Below are 20,842 nucleotides of genomic sequence, written 5' to 3' on the forward strand. Positions count from 1 at the left end.
TCGGCCCCTCGAGTCTGCACCGCCGTTCTGAGATCATGGCTGATCATTCACTATCAATACCCAGTCCCTGCCTTGTCCCCATGTCCCTTGATTCCCCTATCCATCAGATATCTATCCAGCTCCTTCTTGAAAGCATCCAGAGAATTGGCCTCCACCGTCTTCCGAGGCAGTAGATGTTGTCTACATGGACGTTTGCAAGGCACTTGACAAAGTCTCATATGGGAGGTTGGTCAAGAAGGTTCAGGTGCTCAGCATTCAAGATGAGATAGTAAATTGGATGAGACATTGTCTTTGGGAGAAGCCAGAGTGTGGTAGCAAATGGTTGCCTCTCTGACCGGAGGCCTGTGACTAGTGGTGGCCACAGGGATCAGTGCTGTATCCGTTGTTGTTTGACATCTATATCAGTAATCTGGATGATAGTGTGTTTAACTGGATGGGCAAATTTGTGGATGACACCAAGATTGGTGGTGTAGTGGACAGCGAGGAGGACTATCTTGGCTTTCAGTGTGATACGGACCCACTGGAAAAATGGTTTGAGAAACGGAAAGTAGAATTTGAAGCAGACAAGTGCGAGATGTTGCATGTTGGTGGGACCTACCAGGGTGGGTCTTACACAGTGACTGGTCGGACATAGAGGAGTGTTGTTGAGGAAAGGAATCTGGACATACAGGTCTATATTTCACTGAAAGTGGTGTCACAGTTCGATAGGGACAGAAAGATTATGGCACATTGGCCATCATGAACCAAAGTTCTGAGTACAGGAGACGGATGTTATGTTGACTTTGTACAAGACATTGGTGAGGCCTAATTTGGAGTATTATGTGCAGTTTTGGTCATAACCTACAGGAAAGATGTAAAGACGTTGAAAGAGTTCAGAGAAAATTTGCAAGGCTTTTGCCAGGTTTGGAGGACTTGGGTTATAAGGAAAGTTTGAACAGGACAGGGCTTTATTCCTTGGAATGTAGGAGATTGAGGGGAGATTTGATGGAGGAATACAACAATTATGAAGGGTATAGATAGGGTAACTGCAACCTGGCTTTCTCCACTGAGATTGGGGTGGGACGACAACCAGAAGCCATGGGTTAAAGGTGAAAGGTAAATCGTTAAGTGGAACATGAGGGGAAACTTCTTCACACAGATGGTCATCTGGGTGTAGAATGAGCAGCCAGTACAAGTGCTGAATGTGAGCTCGAGTTTAACATTTAAGAGGTTTGTGTAGGTACCTGGATGGTCGGGTTATGGGAGTGGGCAGTTTAAATAGTTCAGCACAAACCAGATGGCCCAAAGGGCCTGTTTCTGTGTTGTAATTATCTATGACTGTGACAAGAAGCTGAAATAATACTAATATTCACTGTAATTATTTCTAACAGCTGTGCAGACCAACCATATATCTGAGTTGGAAATATTTACATGGCATTAAGACTGTGACAGTTAAATTATCAGTACCTAACAGAAAATCCCAGCTGCACATTAACAAAGGCTATTTGTGTGAGAGTGTTCAGTTACTGTGGGGCCAGGCACACATGCAACAAAGTTGGAACGGGGAATAATAGCAATAGTGAGACTCAAACTGAACCAAATCACAGATTGGAGACAGCAGAAATGCCCCATTGTTATGGAGACAGGAAGGGCATCAGAGAGATTGATGGTCATTCCAGAAACCAGCACTGTGCACAGTTACAAGATAATTTCTCTCTCCACCTTGAGATGAACCTCACTGTAACAGTGTGATGTCAGCTCACATCTTGGCAGCTCAAGTGATCTCATCTGAAATATTGTCCTTCACTCACTGATGGATTCTGTATATCTTTTTACAGGTTAAATCTGACAGAGAATTTGTCTATGGGAATTGAAACACAATGCACCTGTTTTGCTGTCTTTGGATATTTAAGAAGTGGAGCAAGGGATCCATTCAACCATCCTTTCTGCTCAGACTGTGGGGAGGGATTCTCTCGGTCATCTGACTGACTGACACGCATTTCATTTTACATAGAGGAGAGGCTCAGAATGAATTCACTCGGTCATCTCATCTGAAGGTACATCAGTGAGTTCAGACCTGGGCAAGGCCATTCACCTGTTCTGTGTGTGGGAAGGGATTCAGTCTGTCTTCCCACCTGTGGACACGCAAGTCAGTTCACAATAGGCAGAGGCTGGTCATCTGCTGAATTTATGGGGAACGATTCACTCGGTCATCTGACGTAATGGCTCACCAGCAAGTTCACACTGGGGAGCGGCCGTTCACCTGCTCAGACTGTGGGAAGGGATTCACTCGCTCTTCCAGTATATTGAGACACCATCGAGTTCACACTGGGGAGAAGCCGTTCATCTGCTTAGAATGTGGGAAGAGATTCACTGAGTCATCCAACCTACTGGTACATCAGCGAGTTCACACAGGAGAGAAGCCGTTCCCCTGCTCAGTCTGTGGGAAGAGGTTCACTCAGTCATCCAATCTACAGAAGCACCAGCAAGTTCACACCGGGGAGCGGCCATTCACCTGCTCAGACTGTGGGAAGGGATTCACTTCATCATCTAATCTACTGAAACACCAGCGAGTTCATACTGGATAGAGACCATTCACCTGCTCAGTCTGTGCCAAGAGATTTACTCAGTCATCCACCCTACAGCGTCACCAACGGGTTCACACTGGGGAGAAGCCATTCACCTGCTCAGTCTGTGGGAAGAGATTCACTCGGTCATTCAACCTACAAGGTCACCAACAGGTTCACACTGGTGATCGGCCGTTCACTTGCTCAGTCTGTGGGAAGGGATTCACTCGGTCATCTCATCTCCTGATACATCAGCGAGTTCATACTGGGGAGAGGCCATTTAAATGCTCAGACTGTGGGAAGGGACTCACTCTGTCATCCTCCCTATTAGCGCACCAGTCAGTTCACACTGGGGAGAGGTGGTTCACCTGCTTAGACTGGAAAAGAATTCACTCAATCATCCAATCTACAGAGTCATCAGCGAGTTCACACTGCGTAGAAGCCATTCACTTGCTGTGAATGTGGGAAGGCATTAACACGTTCATCTCATCTACTGAAACACCAGCGAGTTCACACTGGTTAGAGGCCGATCACCTGCTCAGAATTTGGGAAGAGATTCTCTCAGTCATCTCCACCAAATGTGCATCACTGAGTTCACACTGGGAAGTGACTGTTCACCTGCTGTGAGTGTGGAAGGGATTCTATCAGTAATTAACCTTGTGCCACAATTAGCCTTGTGGTTCACAATAGAGAGAAAGTTTCAGTCAGCTGCTTGCTGGATATTTGTCAATCACCGTTGCTGAATGCAATTTCGAGACTGACTGTTGGTGCTGAACTCTGCAATTATTGCTGCTGCTCACCACACCCAGTTCTGCACCCTGGTCCCTGGGCATGGGAGGAGTTTCTTCTGCTGCATATTTACCCTTAAAGGGACTGGAGTTTCATATTCTGGATCTGACACAAATAAATCAGTTCTATTTTGAACTCTGTCTTCGGAATCCGTTGAATTTATAACACTGCTAGTGTACAGTAGAGAGTCAACTCGGGCCAGCTGGCCCCTGCCAGTGATTCTGTTCCAGATCAGTCCCATTAAATCCTCCCCTGTTGTTCCCCTCTCGCTCTCCCTGTGGTGATGGGTTCTAAACAATCACCACTCTGTGGGTGAAGAAGTTTCCTTTGAATTTCCTGCAGACTGAAGAAGTCGAGCTGACTGCACATCTGTCTGAGATGTTCTTCACCCCTCTAATCTCTGGGCTGAGGAAGAATGACATTGGTAGTTAACCTCCTTATTCAGGGCTCATTTCCACATTATGGGTCATTTCCCCTTCTTCTGAAGGGTGGTCGAAAACACCACTGTCCTCTAAATACTGAAAGCAAAATGGGAAACCATTAGTTGGATGTTCAGCGGAGGATGGTCAGAAACCAGAGGCGAGTCTGCACAAGGCAGAGTTTTGGAATCTGGATGATGGTCGGGGTAAGAACGTATGATGAGGAAAAGGGTATCAGCAGCGGGGCGTGACAATGAATGATAGAGTAGCAACATTTGAAGCTGATTGACAGAGAAAATATTTAGGTTGTCTGACTGATGACACAAACAACACCTGTGGTGAGGTGCTCCACTGGACGAGGAGCAAGTGTGTGCTGGGAATGGTTTCATCTATTTAAGGAGTTGTTCCTGCTTGTTTATCCTGCAATCTTACATCTGGATGTTATTATGGATTGTCGTATCTGAGATAATGTATCGATTATCATATAATTTGTAAGATTTTGACTTTAAAACTGGATCACGCTTGAATTTGTGGTGCCTTTTTGAAGTGGTGGAGGTCATTCATGAGTTTGTATTTTAAAGCAAGATTTGGGTGAGCGATATTTGCCACTTGATTGTACCTTTGTAAGTAATCTGATTGAGTTAAACTGTCGCAGGATCCGGCAATGTGTTGGATTGTGTCTGGTTTCTCTTGGCATTTTCTGCACCTACTGCCTTGTTTGTATTGTATTTCATCTCATCTGGTCAGATCGTTGGGATGTCCCCCATGGAGGGTCATACTCATTCCACTGGTTAATGTTTTCTTTCAGAATGATGATGTATTTTTCTGAGTTGGCCTCTCATGTACGTGTTCTGGTCTGTATTTCTTATCACGATTGCATAGACACAGATGGAGTGCTGAATCTTGTTCATTTCTGATGAAAATATATAATTAGAACTTTAATCTGACTGTTGTGTGATTTTTTTTCATGTGTATTATTTCTCTTCCTCTTGTCCAAAGTAGTGTTAATCTAAGTGGGTTTGAGTGTAAATAGTTTTTTTCTAAAGTTCCTACTTATCTTTGTAAATTTACTGATTGAAATGGGACCAAGATATTTTTATTAATGAAAAATTAATGTCTGTATTGATGAAGGTGTTTATTGCATTTGTTGTATTTGTTAACTATTTAGCTCTGTTTGACAGGTTTTTTAAGCCTTGAACTAAATTTTGTCAAATGTTTTCCCAAATATGTGGGAATCAAGTGTGCCGATGAAGGGTCTTGGCCCAAAATGTTGATTCCCATCCATAGAGGCTGCCTGACATGCTGAGCTCCTCCAGCATCTTGTGTGTAGTTATCTAGATTTCTAGCATTTGCAGGTCCTCTTGTTTCCCAGATACTTATTTGTTTCTTGAAAGAACAAGCTGGTAGCGGGGTTGTGTGGCTCTGTTGGTAAAATATTAAATAAGATCATTAGAAAGAGGTGGCATGGGGTTGGAAGGTGTAGAATCTCTTTGGGTAGAATTAAGGAACAGCAAATGTAAATAAAATCCCTGATGGGAATTGTATGGAGACCTCCAAACAGTGGTCCATAAATTACAATGAGAGATGGAAAATGCGTACCAAAGAGGAATGTTACAATAGTCATGGGGGATAGTCATGCAGGTGATTAGCAAAATTCGGAATGTGTTGGGCTCAAGAGGAGGAATTCCTAGAATGCCTACAAGATGTTTTTTTCGAGCAGCTGGTGGATGAGCCCACTTGGGGATCAGCTGTTCCGGATTGGGTGTTGTAATGAACCGGAATTAATTAGGTCACTGAAGTTCAAGTAACCCTTTGGGGCCTGTGAACTTAATATGATCAAATTCACCCTGACATTAGAGAAGGTGGCATTTATGTTACCCTGACATTAGAGACAGATCTGGAATGAAGAGAATTTGAGAGCAAGAGAGAAGAATTCGTTAAAATTGATTTGAAAATAACACCGGCAGGGATGAAAACAGAGCAGCAATGGCTGGAAATTCTGGAATAAATTCAGAAGGCTCAAGATATATACATCACAAAGAGGAAGTTCTATTCTAAAGGTAAGGTGACAAAACCGTGTCTGATAAAAGAAATCAAAGGCAACATTAAAACAAAAAGAGAGGGCATAGAGCAAAAATTACTGGGAAGTTAGAGGATTGGGAAGCTTTTAAAAACGAACAGAATGCAACTAAAATCATTAAGAAGGAAATGATGGAATACATAGGTGAGCTAGCCAGAAATATTCAAGAGGATACCAAATTTTTCTTCAGGTACATATAAAAGACAGGCGGAAGTGGATATGTAACCGCTGGAGAATGATGCTGGAGAAGTGGTAATGGGGTTGGGGGTGCATGGGAATGGCAGAAGAAATGAATATGTATTGTACATCACTCTTATCCGTGAAAGACCCTGTCAGGAATATGGAAGGGTCAGATGCGTATGACTACTGGGTCAGAATGTGAAAAGTTTCGTTACTCAGGAGATGGTTCTTGGGAAACACAAAGGTCTGAAGGTAAATAGGTCACCTGGACCGAATGGTGTACACCTCAGAGATCTGAAAGAGGTGGCTGAAGAGATTTGGAGGAATTAGCAAATGATCTTTCGAGAATCGTTAAGTAAATTATATTCTTAGACGTTCTTTCCTTCAGTACTCCCACTCTCCCAGTTCCACCTGTCACCGACCACTTCTTCCACTTCTCTCACCCCAACGCTTCTTCCTCTGACGTCTCATCTCTTTGTTCCCAGTCCTGATGAAGGGTTTCGGTCCGAAACGTCGACTGTTTACTATTTCCAATATATTCTGCTTGGCCACCTAGCTTCCTCCAGCAGTTTGTGTATGTGTTGCTTGGATCTCCAACATCCACAGTTTTTTCCCTGTTTTTGATAAAAACAAAAGCGGGGTCATGTAATAATATAGTGGGACGTTAGATGATTGGAAAGTATTTACATAACCAACAGGAGACAACTAAAAATAGAACACAGGACAGACCCAAGGTGAAAAATTAAGGTAAGTGAGCCAATAATATCAAGAATCAAGAGCTGTCCATATATATAAATAGTAAAAGAGAAGCAAGTTGATATTGTACCGCTGGAAGACGATGCTGGCGATAGAGCAAAGAAATAGTGACCGAACCTAACAGGTATTCTGTGTCATTGTTCACTGTATTCTTCACACAGGAGCAGCATTAGGCCATTCAGCCCTCAAGTCTGCTCCGCCGATCAATCATGGATGATCCCGAGTCTCACGGAACCCCATGCACCTGCCTCCTCGGCATATCCTGTAATGCCCTGACTTATCAGCAAACTTTTAGATTCTGCCTTAAATGTACCTACAGACATGACCCGCACCGTTGTCTGCCAGAGAATTCCACAGAATCACTGCTCTCTTACTAAATAAAATTCTCCTTAACTGGTCTAAAAGGTCGCTCCTCAGATTTCAGGATGTGTCCTCTGTTATGGCTATCCCCGACATACGAAAAGACCAGTCCTCAACCACCCTATCGGGACATCTCCACATTCGGTGGGTTTCAGTGAGATTTGCGACCCCACCAGGCCCAAGGCTGGCAAACGCTCCTCATATCATTAACCCCTTCATTCCTGGAATCATCTTCTTGAACATCCTCTGGACTCTATCCAACGACAGCACACGTTTTCCGAGATATGGGTCCTAAATGCTCTAAGAGTGGCCTGATAGGGTCTTATAAACTACCCGCATTATCTCCTTGCTTATATCTTCTACTTTACTCTAAATAATTGCCAACTTTGCATTTGCCTTCTTTACACAGGCTCATCCTGTAAATCAACCTTCTGGGAGTCTTGCCCGAGGATTTATATTTCCGTCTGTACTTGTGTTGCTTGAACCTTCTCCCCAATCAGATAATAATTCACTATTGTTCCTTTTGCCAAAAAGCACCATGGTACATTTCCCAATATTGTATTCCATCTGCCACATGTTTGCTCATTCTTCAAATTTGCATGTGTCCTTCTGCAATCACATTGCTTCCTCAGCACTATCAACGCCTCCATCTATCTTTCACAAATTTGTCCCATCGACCAAACTTCGGACTGGGTCCACGTCCGGATTACCTTGGTTGTGTCAATCATAATTTTTGAAGTGAAAACCAGTATGTCATTCTGACTTCGCTTGCTTTCTGTTTCTCCGATTCGTCCAACCACACAAGTTACTGGTAAAAGTAATCACATATCTAGCATATCCACTTTCCAAACTGACCTGATCATCCGGGGAGACTGACGGCACCAGCGGATCCCCCAAGAATTTCTTTACTCATTCAATCTTCTAGTTTTTAATGGAGAATCCTGTCAGATAGATCTTCTGGAAATGTTTGAAGAAGTTACACGCAGGTTGGTTACAGGAGAAACGTTAGATGTTGTGTACTTGGATTTTCAGAAGATCTTTGAGAAGGTGCTGCTCATGAGGCTGTTTAACCAGTTAATATGCAATGGCATAAGACCATGAGACCAGCATATGTAGGAGCAGAATTAAACCATTTGTTACATCGAGTGTGCTTCGCCATTTCATCATGGCTGATCCAATTTTCCTTACAGCTCCAGTCTTCTGTCTTCCACACGCATCCACTCATGTCCTGAACAATCAGGAATCTGTCACACTGTGCATTAAATGTACAGAAACATTTGGAGTACACATATGACTGTGGTAAAGAACTCCACTGATTCGCCACTCTCTGGCTGAAGGAATTCTTCCTCCGTTCCGATTTAAAAGGATTGCCTTCCGTAAAATCCTTTCCACACTCACTCTATCAAGGCCTTTCACTATTCGATAGTTTTCAATGAGGCCACTGTTAGTTTTTCCGAATTCCAGTGAATACAGACACCAAGTGGTCAAACATGTTTCAGGTGGCTCGCCATCCAATCCTGGAATCACTTCCGTGAAACTAATTTGAACCATCTCCAGTCAAACACATCTTAGATAAGGGGCCCAAAACCGCTCATAACACTCCAGGTGAGGCCCCACCAGTTCTTCATAAAGTGTCCGCATTATCTTCCTGCTTTTATATTTTGGTTCTTTGGAAATCCACGCTCACATTGCACGCCTTTTTCACCGCAGACTCAACTTGCAATTTCCCCTTTACGGACTGTTACACAGGACCTCACAGGTCCCTTTGTGGCTGAGTTTCTGTTTGTATTTTCTCTCCATTTAGAAAAGAATCATTGCTTTCATTTCTTCTACCAATGTGCATGATCAGAGACGGTACTACCTTCCATCTGCCATTTCCTTACCCATTCTCCTCATCTATGTAGCTGCTTCTGTCGCCTCTCTGCTTACACAAAGCTCCCTGCCCATCCAGCTGTCTTCATATCGTCTGCAAACATTGTAAATAAAGGCGATGAATTCCATCATTGAAATCATTGACATGAAACGTAAGAAGAATCGGTTCCAACATGGAGCCCTGTGGAACCCCACTCTTCACCGGCAATCATCGTTTCGATTATTTGACAGGTTCATGGAAACTTAGTCTGCTGTGCACATTCATTTGCTGATTTAGCTCAGACAATAAAGGTACTTGTTAATAAATACAAGCTCCTTCTGTAACTAAATGATCGTTATTGCTGATGGGTAATCCTTGTAACGCATTGTCTCAATTGTTACAGCTACATCTGACATCATCCGAAAGTCAGCACACAGTAGCATTAAACAATGAGGCCTACACAGCAATATCGATATCAGTCTCCAGAACGCCCTGATAGTTTACGCGAATAGAATGGCTGGAAGTAGGTGTGTGCGATTTGCTCGTGCCTCAGGATTTAGCAGCTGGAGCTTAGAGCAAAAGGGGAAAAAAACGTGCAGCTGCAATAATACCATTGATAATAATTTATCTGTTTACAAACGGTATAAAATTGTAGCATCATGCATCCCATAGCTATTCGACACTCACTTAGGTAATCACAATATAATTACAGAAGAGCAGAAAGTATGCCGTGAGGGTGTGAAAATATGTAAAGATAACTGATAATAGATTCTGTAATTCTAAATCAAGCCCGAATGAATATCTGAAAGCTTTCATGCAGTTATGTTGACTACAAAAATCATTTAATTCTGCCCCACACTAGAGACCATGTCATTTGGACTGGACAACCGCAGAACATTAAACACATTGAACGGTGCAATAGAGCGAGTAGAGCAGCAAGATCCGATACTCCCCATGGATGGATATGAAACATATAAACACCTGGGATATCAAAATGCAAGCAAATTAGATCATGGCGTGACAAATGGAAATAAACCACTTCAGGGCTTAAGAAAATGCGCCAGAAAGAGCTCAATAGTGAAAATGTTACAAAGGCAACACACAGCTTTGCTGCAAATACATTATATTTGTTTGTCAAAACCTATCTGGAAAACTGATAAGGAAAAGTAACAACGGAAATGAAAATTTTAGAAAACACTACATGCACTTGAGAGCAGGCACCTCGGACAAAGGCGGAAGAGAAATAACAGACGTAATAAGTTTACACACTACCCAGATGAAACTTAGAAAGATAACTCTTCATCCAGGAAGACAAGCTTTAGTAATCAACGCGAACATGTGGAATTCTGATATGGAGACCATACCATTAAACATAACTGAAAGTACAATATCGGAAAAATAATAAAATTGTCACTTCAGAACAGAAGGTTATCCGACGGAAGAAAATGACCTTCCACGGGGGACTTCCCCACGATCAGAACAGAGCCGATGTCGACAAGGAAACGGCGAAGGTTTGGCTCAGATTTGGAGTCCTTTTCCCAGGAACGGTGTAACACAAGGTGGTGAACTCTGAACCAATATAAAATACAGAAGAAAAGAACAACCAGTTCAAGCCAACAATGTCACGAGAAAGTAGAAACAATCGAACGCGCACAGGAACCTGCAGCAGGTTAACTCAGTTTGATTACTGATCCAGGTGAAATCAGGTGGTAAGCGTCATTCACCAAGTTCTTGCTTTAAAATGCTAACCCATAAAAGGCAGCGTACGTTACTACAGAGAGAACCTGATCCAACAACAACTTATAGCCATTCCAGACAGACACAACTTCCATAAATCAACATGAACAACACCGGCAATGTGCTGACTTAAAAGAGAATTTGAAGTGCTATTGAAAATGATCAGGGAATAAGATCATAAGACAAAACTGCATTGCACAACACCGAATCGAGAACAGCTGTTCCCGCAGTGGGCTCAACCAGAGCTGGTCGTAAAGCCATCTCGGAGGCATTCCAGAGATTCCCCCTGTTTGGATCTGGCACCAACCTCATTTTCCAAATCTACCTGTATATTGAAATCGCACATGATCATCGGAACATTGCCCGCTTGGCATGTATTTTCCATTCCAGAAATTCCCCCTGTTTGGATCTGGCACCAACCTCATTTTCCCACCTACCTGTATATTGAAATCGCACATGATGGTCGGAACATTGCCCGCTTGGCATGTATTCTCTATCTCCCGTTGTAATTTGCACTCCACATCTTTACTCTGGTTTGGACGTCTGTATATAACTCCCATCAGGGTCTTTTCTTTATTTTCGCAGTTTGTTAGTTCTACCCACAATGATACAACACCTTTCAACACTATGTCACCTATTTTTTATGATTTGATTTCATTTTGTTTTTACCAACAGAGCCACCACAACCACTCGGCCTATCTGCCTGTCCTCCAAGTACAAAGGGAATCCTGGGACATTAAGCTCCCAGTTATAATCTTCTCTCAGCCACTGTTCAGCAATGCCCACAACTCCTTGCACGCCGATCTGCAGCTGTGCTGCAAGTTCATCTTCCTTATTCCAGATACTGTGCGCTTTCAATTATAACATCTTTAGTCCTGCATTCACCCTTATCGATTTTGTCACCTTTTGCATTGCAACATCCTGTTGTTTGCAATTTTGCCCCATGATCAGCCTCTCCTTGTTAAGAAGTCTCTCTACCCACTGGCTCTGTAATGCGAACAGTTCATCATCTGCACCTTCACTTCGGTTCCAATCCTCGGCCAAATTAGCTTAGACCCTCCCGAACAGACATTGTCCAGTTTACATTGTCCAATAGTAATATTCACAACTGGTCTCATCCCAATGACACCATGCATTAGTATTAAACAATTAGGCTTACACAGCAATAGACATGTAAATCTCCAGAAAGCCACAATACTAAACAACTCCAGAATAAGTGTCCTCGGCTATGCACATACAGCAAGTTGGACCAGCTTGAGCTGAAAAAAAAAACTAAATAAAAATCTGAATGAAAGAGTTCATTATGCTTGAGATAGACGGGGTTGGTAATGCTGATTAACTCCCAGTACATAACAATTCTCTCAATGGTGTGTTTCCCAAGCAACCTCTGGGTTCTCTACCGCGTCTGAACAAGTCCAGCTCCTGACCTTCACATGAGGTTTAACTACTAAGCCCAGCGGAACCATTTCTATTGACAGGATGAGGAGCAAAGGCGACTCACCATGGCTTCGGACGGATGGGGCTTGTCAGCCGGGGTTGGCACTCATCACGTGATGAAAAATTCTGTTCTCAAACCTATGAAAAAAAACCCAGTCCAGGGGAAAGTCTCGGTAGCAAACGATGAGGAAAAGTCCGGAGCAACAGCTCCACGGCAAAAGCGTGCTCTGTGTATTCTGTTGTAATGGCTTTCATATTGTCTTGTGTATCAGGGAGACAACTCGGTCGCATCATCCACGGTCCACACTGGCCAATGGGGGGAGTCATAATAATGCAAAGCAGTAAATAAATAAATAAACAAACCAATTAATGAATGAATAAATAAATACATACATACATACATTCATACGTAGACAGATGATAGATAGATAGATAGATAGATAGATAGATAGATAGATAGATATAGGTAACTAGAGGTTTAGACAGACAGAAAAATAGACAACTTGATAGATGAATACATCACATTAATATTAAGAGAACATGACTTTCAGAGTCATTGAAAGTGTGTCCATGGTTGTGGAATCTGTTCAGTTTTGCGATGAGTGAAGTAATCCGCGTTGTTGCAGGTGCCTGATGGTCGGAGTGACGAACTGTTCCTAAACCTGGTCTTGCGTCTCTTTCCTATGGAAGCCGGGGTAAAAGAGAATCACCTGGAAGGTGGACGCTCTTGTTTATGCCTTCTGCTTCCTTGTGACGTCACACGCTGTAGATGTGTCGCTAGTTTCCTGTGTTTTCACCTGTCGGGTGTGCGGGGCTTTTCCTGTGATGGGATGCGATGCATCCACTACCTTGTGCAGGTGTTTCCGTTCTGCGGCATTGGTGTTCCCATTCCGGGCCGCCATGCAGCCGGTCAATACTGCACTCATTGTTGAGATTTATAGCGCAGTCCAAGCCCAGATTAGAAAACCAATGGCAAACGGCTCCTTAGTCTATAACTCAAAATCAAATTTCAGCATGCTTTCATTCTCACAATCTGCCAGCGTGTTGGTTCCACCGCATTTGGGTCTGCCGCGGTCTGACACGGGTCAGGTGTCTGAGAACTGGATGGCTGCTAATATATTCTGTTGCTAAGGGAGATTCTGGGTCTGAGTCGCTGACACGACGTCAGAAGTTGGTTCATTATTAGCAGATATTCTAACGGTTCGAATATGTAAATTGTTGGATAGGCCAGGTCTGATTAGGTCTGTGCGTGTTACCTTGTGCCTCACCAATCTTACAAGGGTTTTCGCGGAGGTGACCAGGAAAGATGATGAAGGAATCACAGTGGGTCAAGTCCGCCTGGACTTTAGAAAAAGCCTTTGTCAATATCGGGCCTGAGAGGTTGGTTCGGAGTGTTCTGTCTTTTGTCATTGTGAATGCGGTAGTAAATTGGATGCAACATTAGCTTACAGCAGGGGTTCCCTTCCTTGTATCCACGGATCCCTCGGTTAATCGTCGGTCTCCATGCAATAAAAATATTGGAACCCCATTCCTAGAGGCAGAATCCAGAGGGTGGCAGTAGGTAGTGGCCTCTCTAACTGGAGGCCTGTAGTTACTGGTGTACAGCAGGTGCTGCTCTGCTTCCAGTGTTGTGTGTTATATAGATCAACGATCTGACCAACAGTCTGATAAATTCACTCTGCAGATTTGCGAATGATCCCGATATTGGATAAGTGGTAGACAGCGAGAATGGCTGATGGTCTGGAATACAGGTCAGTGTGTGGTGTATCACTTTGGGAGGACGGCTTACACTGTAAAAGGGAGGGCATTGAGTACTGCGGTATTACAGAGGGACCTGGGAAGACTGATCCATAATCCCTTGAAGGTGGCGTCGCAGGCAGATAGGGTTGTAAAGAGAACTATAGGCACATCAGCCTTCAGATATCGAAGCGACGAGTTCAGGGGTTGTGATGCTATGCTGAAGTTGTACAGTTGGAAATGCCTAATATCGAGTATTGTATGTGTTCTGGTCACCAACCTACATGAACGATATCAATAATCTTGACGGAGTGCATAGAAAAATTAGAAGGATGATGCGGGGACATGAGGAGGGGAGTTGGAGGGAAGGATTGAGTAGGTTAGGAATAGGTTCGTATTCCTCCAAGCGTCTGTGTAAGAGGGAAGGTTTTTAAGAGATGTTCCAATTTATGAAGGGTGCAGATAGCTTAAATACAAGCAGGCATTTTCTACTGAGGTTTGACTAGAATTGTGAGCTACGGGTGAACGGTGAAATATATCCGGGCAATATGCGGCGGAACATCTTCTTGAGGCAGCGAGAGTGTGGAACGGGCTTCCAACGGAAATGGCGGATGCGGGACCGATTTCAACATTGAAGAGGAGGTTGGCTCCGACACGAATGGGAGGGTTATGGACGGCATGGTCCAGGTGCAGTGTCCACGGGACTAGGGGGAGGATCAGTTCGGCGCTGGAGGATGAGCAGAAGAGCCTGTTTCAGTGCCGGACTGCTCGATGACTCTGACCAGATGCCACTGCGGGATGTTCCCCAGCGGGGTAAGGGTACTCCCGTCAGGCCGGGTGTGGCGAGGCATCAATATGGGACCACTGACCATTTCTCTCATAGTCTGCTGTAGGCAGAAATAATTACCGCACATTTGTGCAATTCTACTCACTCAGTTCAGCAATAATTTGGTAAAACTACATATTATATTGCAGAAAGCAATTTGGAATTATCCTCTGAATTTGGCGGCTCTTGATTTGGCCTTGAGTAAGCTCAGAAACTCCGGTGACTGAATCACTGAGCGACCGGCACGATGGTGAAAGAACTTATCATGTAGGCAGGATCAGGAGAGGAATATGGACAGTTGCCTTTTCGGGTCGAGACACTTTATCTCGACTCTTCATAGAATCCATGGTATTCAGATCTTCGAGGAGGGGATCGCTGCGCACAATTAACCATTTTATTCTCATGCACATCGAAAGAAGTTCGACAATTAGTGCCAGAATCCTTCCTGATTTACCATCAATCCGCTTTCCCCGGCACTCAGATATTTGCGCGGCTCTAATCTGAAGCCAGTGCACGCGCGGAAGCTCAGTTCTTGATGCTGATTCATAATGCTGCGTTATTTCCAATGCGTCTCTCCTTGGACCCTCGCTCTGCTCCTGACGTGCTGTGGCCGAAGTGACGCAATTGGCCTGTTGCAAATCATGTTTTATGAAATGCCAAAGAACCCCCGACCCCCTGCTTCTCCATGTTTCACTATCTAAACACGAGAGCAGCGTGCTTCAGGAATAGATGGGTTTAATTATCCCGATGCTTTACTGTGTCCGTGTATTTATGCCCCATTACCCACTTCATCTCTGTTTAGCAGTTCAATACGCACTTTTTTCCCAGAATCAATTTCTTTCTGAAATTCAACTTCGAATATCATCTAGTAACTCTGTAACATATTTAATATCGTCAGTGCTACTTGTTTTCATTAAGACCGGTGTTGATACAATATTTTCTGTTTTTCTCTGTCTGGTACAGCAGCGGACAATGTCTGTAATGCTGGGTTCACTGGTTTGCATTTCGCGCCGCATACTCGCCAACATCTGTGTTTGCGACTGACTCCGGTAACAGTGCAAACAGTGAGGGTTTGCGCCAGAAATCATTCATGTTAATGTCCATTAAAATTCAATCCCCGCAAGCAAAGTGACAGTGAATCACAAGAAAGGTGCGTCATCACGGGGAATTAACGAGACAGAGACTCCACTCGCAATGTGAGTGTGGAATCAGCGCTGATGAGGTGGACTCACCCACAGGATTACAGACTACTGTCGTCACCATCGATGGTCAGATAATGTCCTGTCATTACACGGAGTAGTTTGACAACATCACATTTGGTGTTGCGAGCCCAGCATCGGCCGTCTCTTGAGGCTTCATGACAGGTGTTGAGTTCAGTTGAATGAAATAAGGCGTGTTATTTCCCCACTGGCATTACGGTTCGTTAGAGCAGAGATATTTTTGCTATCTAGCGTTAATTAGCACCAGTCACTGTACAAGTTGTTTTCATTTTTGGTGACCGATTTTTCTATATAAGTACGTCATTTTGTGCTTCAGCTACATTGAGGACGGAAACATCCAGACGCGGTGGACTCTCAACAACGTGTGATCCGTGAAGAGTTTAACCCAGTAGCCGCAAAGGAAATGTGCTCTCCGGGCTTTTTTATAACTGTTTGAGTTCATTTACTAGCTATTTACAATTTCTAAGACAATTAGAAATTGGGAACATTCCAAACGGAACAGCCTTGGATCAACAATGTTTCTAGAGAGGGCTATTTGTTACACAGTCATTGTAATTGTCGGTATCCCGGGTAAGTACCTTTCGAATATTTATACGAAAGCAGAGACCTCACGCCGCTCTCAGCTACTGCTGATGTGATTTTAATCGGTGATTATTAAAAATCCCTAAAATGCTGTTCCGTTCATCTCAACCTCCTGCCCTGTTGTCGTTTTAACCTGGGTCGTGCAGACTTGTCACTGGACTGCTTCACCAATCCCACCCCCCAAAAACAAATTCTCTTCCCTCCTTCTGAAAAGTAAACTCATATTTCCCCCTTCTCTTTCTCCAGGCACTGTTCAATTAACGGCCAATCTGTTTTCTATTCTTTGACAAATCCCTTTTTTTTTCCCGTCACCAAATTCTGAGCTATGTTCCTTGGTGTCAGCACAGTTCCCTCTAAAATGCGGGGGTGCGCAGCCTCGTCATAATTGAAACTCCCCCGCGAACATGGCATTTGTGGACAAGCAGCTGGAATTTCTTTTACACGATGCTAACATCATTTTGAAATTTTGCGAAAATCTTTCGAAAACTTTGGTAATATAACGATGAATTTAACTGTATTAATGAATATAATCCATAAATGTGCTAAACACTAAACGTACCACATTTACAGTGAAACATTTTAGCTTCAGCGAACGTGCATTGTCATTGTTTCAAGTTACAACACTGTCACAAATGGTCACAATGAAGACAGAATGGAAGTCGGTCGCTCACTGTTCAGAAACCACCATCGCCGTCCCGTCAGAACATTTCACTGTTGCATCCTCCCTGTCAATTGTGACTGCCTGACAGTGTTTACGCGTCTTGTGTGTTATGTTTTGTCATCGTTTGAATTGCATATTACAGATTTAAACAACATTACAAGTGCCGAGCACTTTTAAGACCGGGTAACGATGTTCTGCTCAGAGCAACGGTTTGTCCCCGAAGCAGTAAAATAAATGAGAGGGAAGGTTGCTGCGGTGCAAGATCTTGTTTTCAGAATCTGACCTTGCAATCGAATCAAACTCAGACTTTCGGAAAGAAGCGTAGGTGCGCACTTCAATTGCACTACCCCTCTCCTTGGAAATACCGCGCTTGGAGTTCTGTGAACAGTTTTGGTCGCCCTGTTATAGGAAAGGCAGAAGTCCGCTAAAAATGGTGCAGACAGTATTCACAGAGTTGCTGCAGGGAATCTCGGGATTGAGTTGCAGGGAGAAGTTCGGCCGAGTGGCATTTTATTGCAAAAGGCAGGTGACTGGCGGACGAGGTGAATTAAACCATTCAACTCCGTGGGGTAGGGGAATCGTGAACAAAAGGCGGTAGATTTTTCAGAGGGCAGAAATGTAGCTGGATTCCCAGCGACGTTTCCTCACATAGAAGTTGCTCTGTGTATTGAACAGCCTGACAAAGGAAATGGGAGAAACAGAGTCGTTAACAATATTTAAAGTGCACGTGGACAGTTTGACGAATCAGATCCAATCACGAACAACTGTATCAGATGGCCACGTCGGTCGGCATGGAGATATTGGGCCGAAGGACCCGTTTCTGTGTTCTATCATTCTTTGACTTTGCTCATCGCTGCTGCATCGGTGAACGTGAAGAGATTAATGTGAGCATGCGCAACTGTAAAACGCTTTATGCTGCGGTCACGTGTTCAAACAAGTAAAGTATCTTTTTACTTCCACTGATAATGTCCAGCAGAGATTTAATTTCAAGAGAACAATTGACGGCTGTGTTTCTGCCAAAAAGTACGTTTGATTTTGTTTATTCTTATTGTTGGTCATCTTTGCTTCACTGCAGTTAACCTTGTTGCAATCATCATTCTCAGCCGAGGAAACTGCGGTCTCTCCAAATGCGTCACGCGGTACCTGGTGGCGATGGCTGCGGCGGATCTAATGGTGGTGATTATCGAAGTCCTGTTTTACCAGATGAGTCGAGCATACGGATTTCATTTCGGAATCCTGGACAACGCTCCGTCCTGCCTTGTCCACTACGCCCTGTGTCACGTGGCCGTTGACTGTTCCGCTTGGTTTACTGTCGCTTTCACTTTCGATCGCTTTGTGGCCATTTGCTCCGCTAAATTTAAAACGAAATACTGCATCTCCAAAATTGCGAGTTTGGTGATCGGCGCAATATCTATCGGTTTCTGTTTAAAAAACATCCCATTTTACTTCATATATATGGGAGGAACAGTATGGTTGACGAGTGATAACTGGGTCTGTTTCGATAGGATTGTATTTCTTATTTCGGGATCGTTTGAGGGATTTTATTGGGTGGACCGTCTGTTGAATCCGCTACTTCCTTTCTTCCTCATTTTGACCCTCAATGCTCTGACCGTCAGACAGATACTGGCGGCGAGCAGAGTACGCAGGGGACTGAAGGGACGGGGAAATTGCGGGAAACAGCGAGATCCGGAGATGCAGAGTCGGAGACAATCCATCATTCTGCTCTTCAGCCTGTCGGTGAGTTTCCTTCTCTGTTGGGCGACAACCACTCTGGCCTTCATTCTCATGCGATGCCTCTACACAGACCTGGAAACGTCAGTCCGGCTTTTTAAGGCACAGTTTTGGGGTTCTGTGATTCAGAATTTCAGCAGCTGCACGAATACATTTATCTACGGAGTGACCCAGACCAGATTCAGAGAGCAGATGAAAGCTCTTCTGCTCTCCCCCGCTAATTTAGTTTTGAAGATTTTTGGAAGTCGATACCGCGCAGGAGAAAGCATCAGATAACTTCCCCGTTTCGGAATCAGAATCAGGTTTATTGTCACCGGCAGGTGTCGTGCAAAATAAACCCACATCAGCCATGAATAAATTGGGCTCTCTGAAAACGTTCCTGTTCTCAAACAATACCTTTGCTCCCAACAGTTCAGCTTTCCCTTTTCGTCAGTAAAATACTCTCATTTCCTGCTATAATTTACATAGAAACATAGAAAACCGACAGCACAATACAAGCCCTTTGACCCACAATGCTGTGCCGAACATGTACTTACTGAGAAATTACCTCAGGATACCAAAAGCCCTAAATTTTTCTAGGCTTCATATAGCCATGCCGGGGTTTCTTAAAAGACCCTGTCGTATCTACCTCCAACACTGTCGCCGAAAGCCCATTCCACGCACTGGCCACCACGTAAAAACTACGACTAGAATCTCTTCTGTACCTACTTCCAAGCACCTTATACCTGTGTCCTTTTGTGTTAGCCATTTCTACACTGGGCAAAAGCCTCTGACTATGACTATCAATGCCTGCCATTAACTTGTACACCTCTCATCCTCTGTCGGGTCCCAGGAGAAAAGGCCGAGTTCACTCAAACTACTCTCATAAGGCATGCTCCCCAATCCAGGCAATATCCTTGTAAATCTCTGCACCCTTTCCATGGTTTCCACATTCATCCCGTAGTGAGGGGGACAGAACTGAGCACAGAACTCCAAGTGGGGTCTGACCAGGGTGTTATATAACTGTCAGTTGCTTGTTTACTGTCCTTCTGTAAAATGTATTTTACCTTGCACGTTATCTCACCCGAGTATCCAATGTTGAAAACGCATCGATCCATTCTCGAAGCGTTCATTAGCTGAACCTTTGGAATGGACTGGCCGTGGCTGCCAATCCCGACATCCAATCCCTTTCTGTATTGCTTGGTATTTCCCTTTACCTAATGTTACAGTTTGCTTACTATAGGCAGCATTTTACTAGCAGACTTTTTTCTGCCTTTTTTTCTGTCTGAATAGACCCCTCTAGTTTCAGCACAAATCGGAACCCACACTCTGAATGAGATATGCTTTTGCTTCGGCCCAATATCGCTGTAATTTGAGAACACATCAGTCTCCCATGTCCTATTGAGCTGGCTGCTTGATGGAGAACATATCGATTCAAATGGTCTAAATCAGGATGTCTGGAATCGTACCGTTCAATCCAGAATCGCTACAGCACTTTAAAACATTAATTTATTAACGAATAGTTTCCATCTGTATAAATATCACAACCGTCCCGAAATTGTTGCAAAGGTTGCACCACTTTGTTTCACATTAGCCTTTTCTGAACGAAATGTTTTAGACAGGGTGTGTTTGGCGTAAAATCAGTTTAGCAATCCGGAACTCGTATCTGCTTCTGGGTGCAATCACTGTTTGATGATTGCCTTCAAATTTAGACATTTGAATTTCCGTATTTGGACCCTAACGTGAGAATCCGTCTCTGACGGACAAAGACGTATCTCACACGTATATTGCTGTGGCTTCTGGAAGCTGCTGACCCTCCCGCTGCTCCTTTTATAATACTCCTTCTGTGATCAACCCGTATAATGCGCAGAGCACGATCTGTAATGGTGCTGCGTAATGGCCCAATGGAGCTAAATGTCATTTAGCCATGAATGCCCATTTAATATTGAA

Source organism: Hypanus sabinus, unplaced genomic scaffold (genome assembly GCF_030144855.1).
Source record: "Hypanus sabinus isolate sHypSab1 unplaced genomic scaffold, sHypSab1.hap1 scaffold_323, whole genome shotgun sequence".
Taxonomy (NCBI): Eukaryota; Metazoa; Chordata; class Chondrichthyes; order Myliobatiformes; family Dasyatidae; genus Hypanus; species Hypanus sabinus.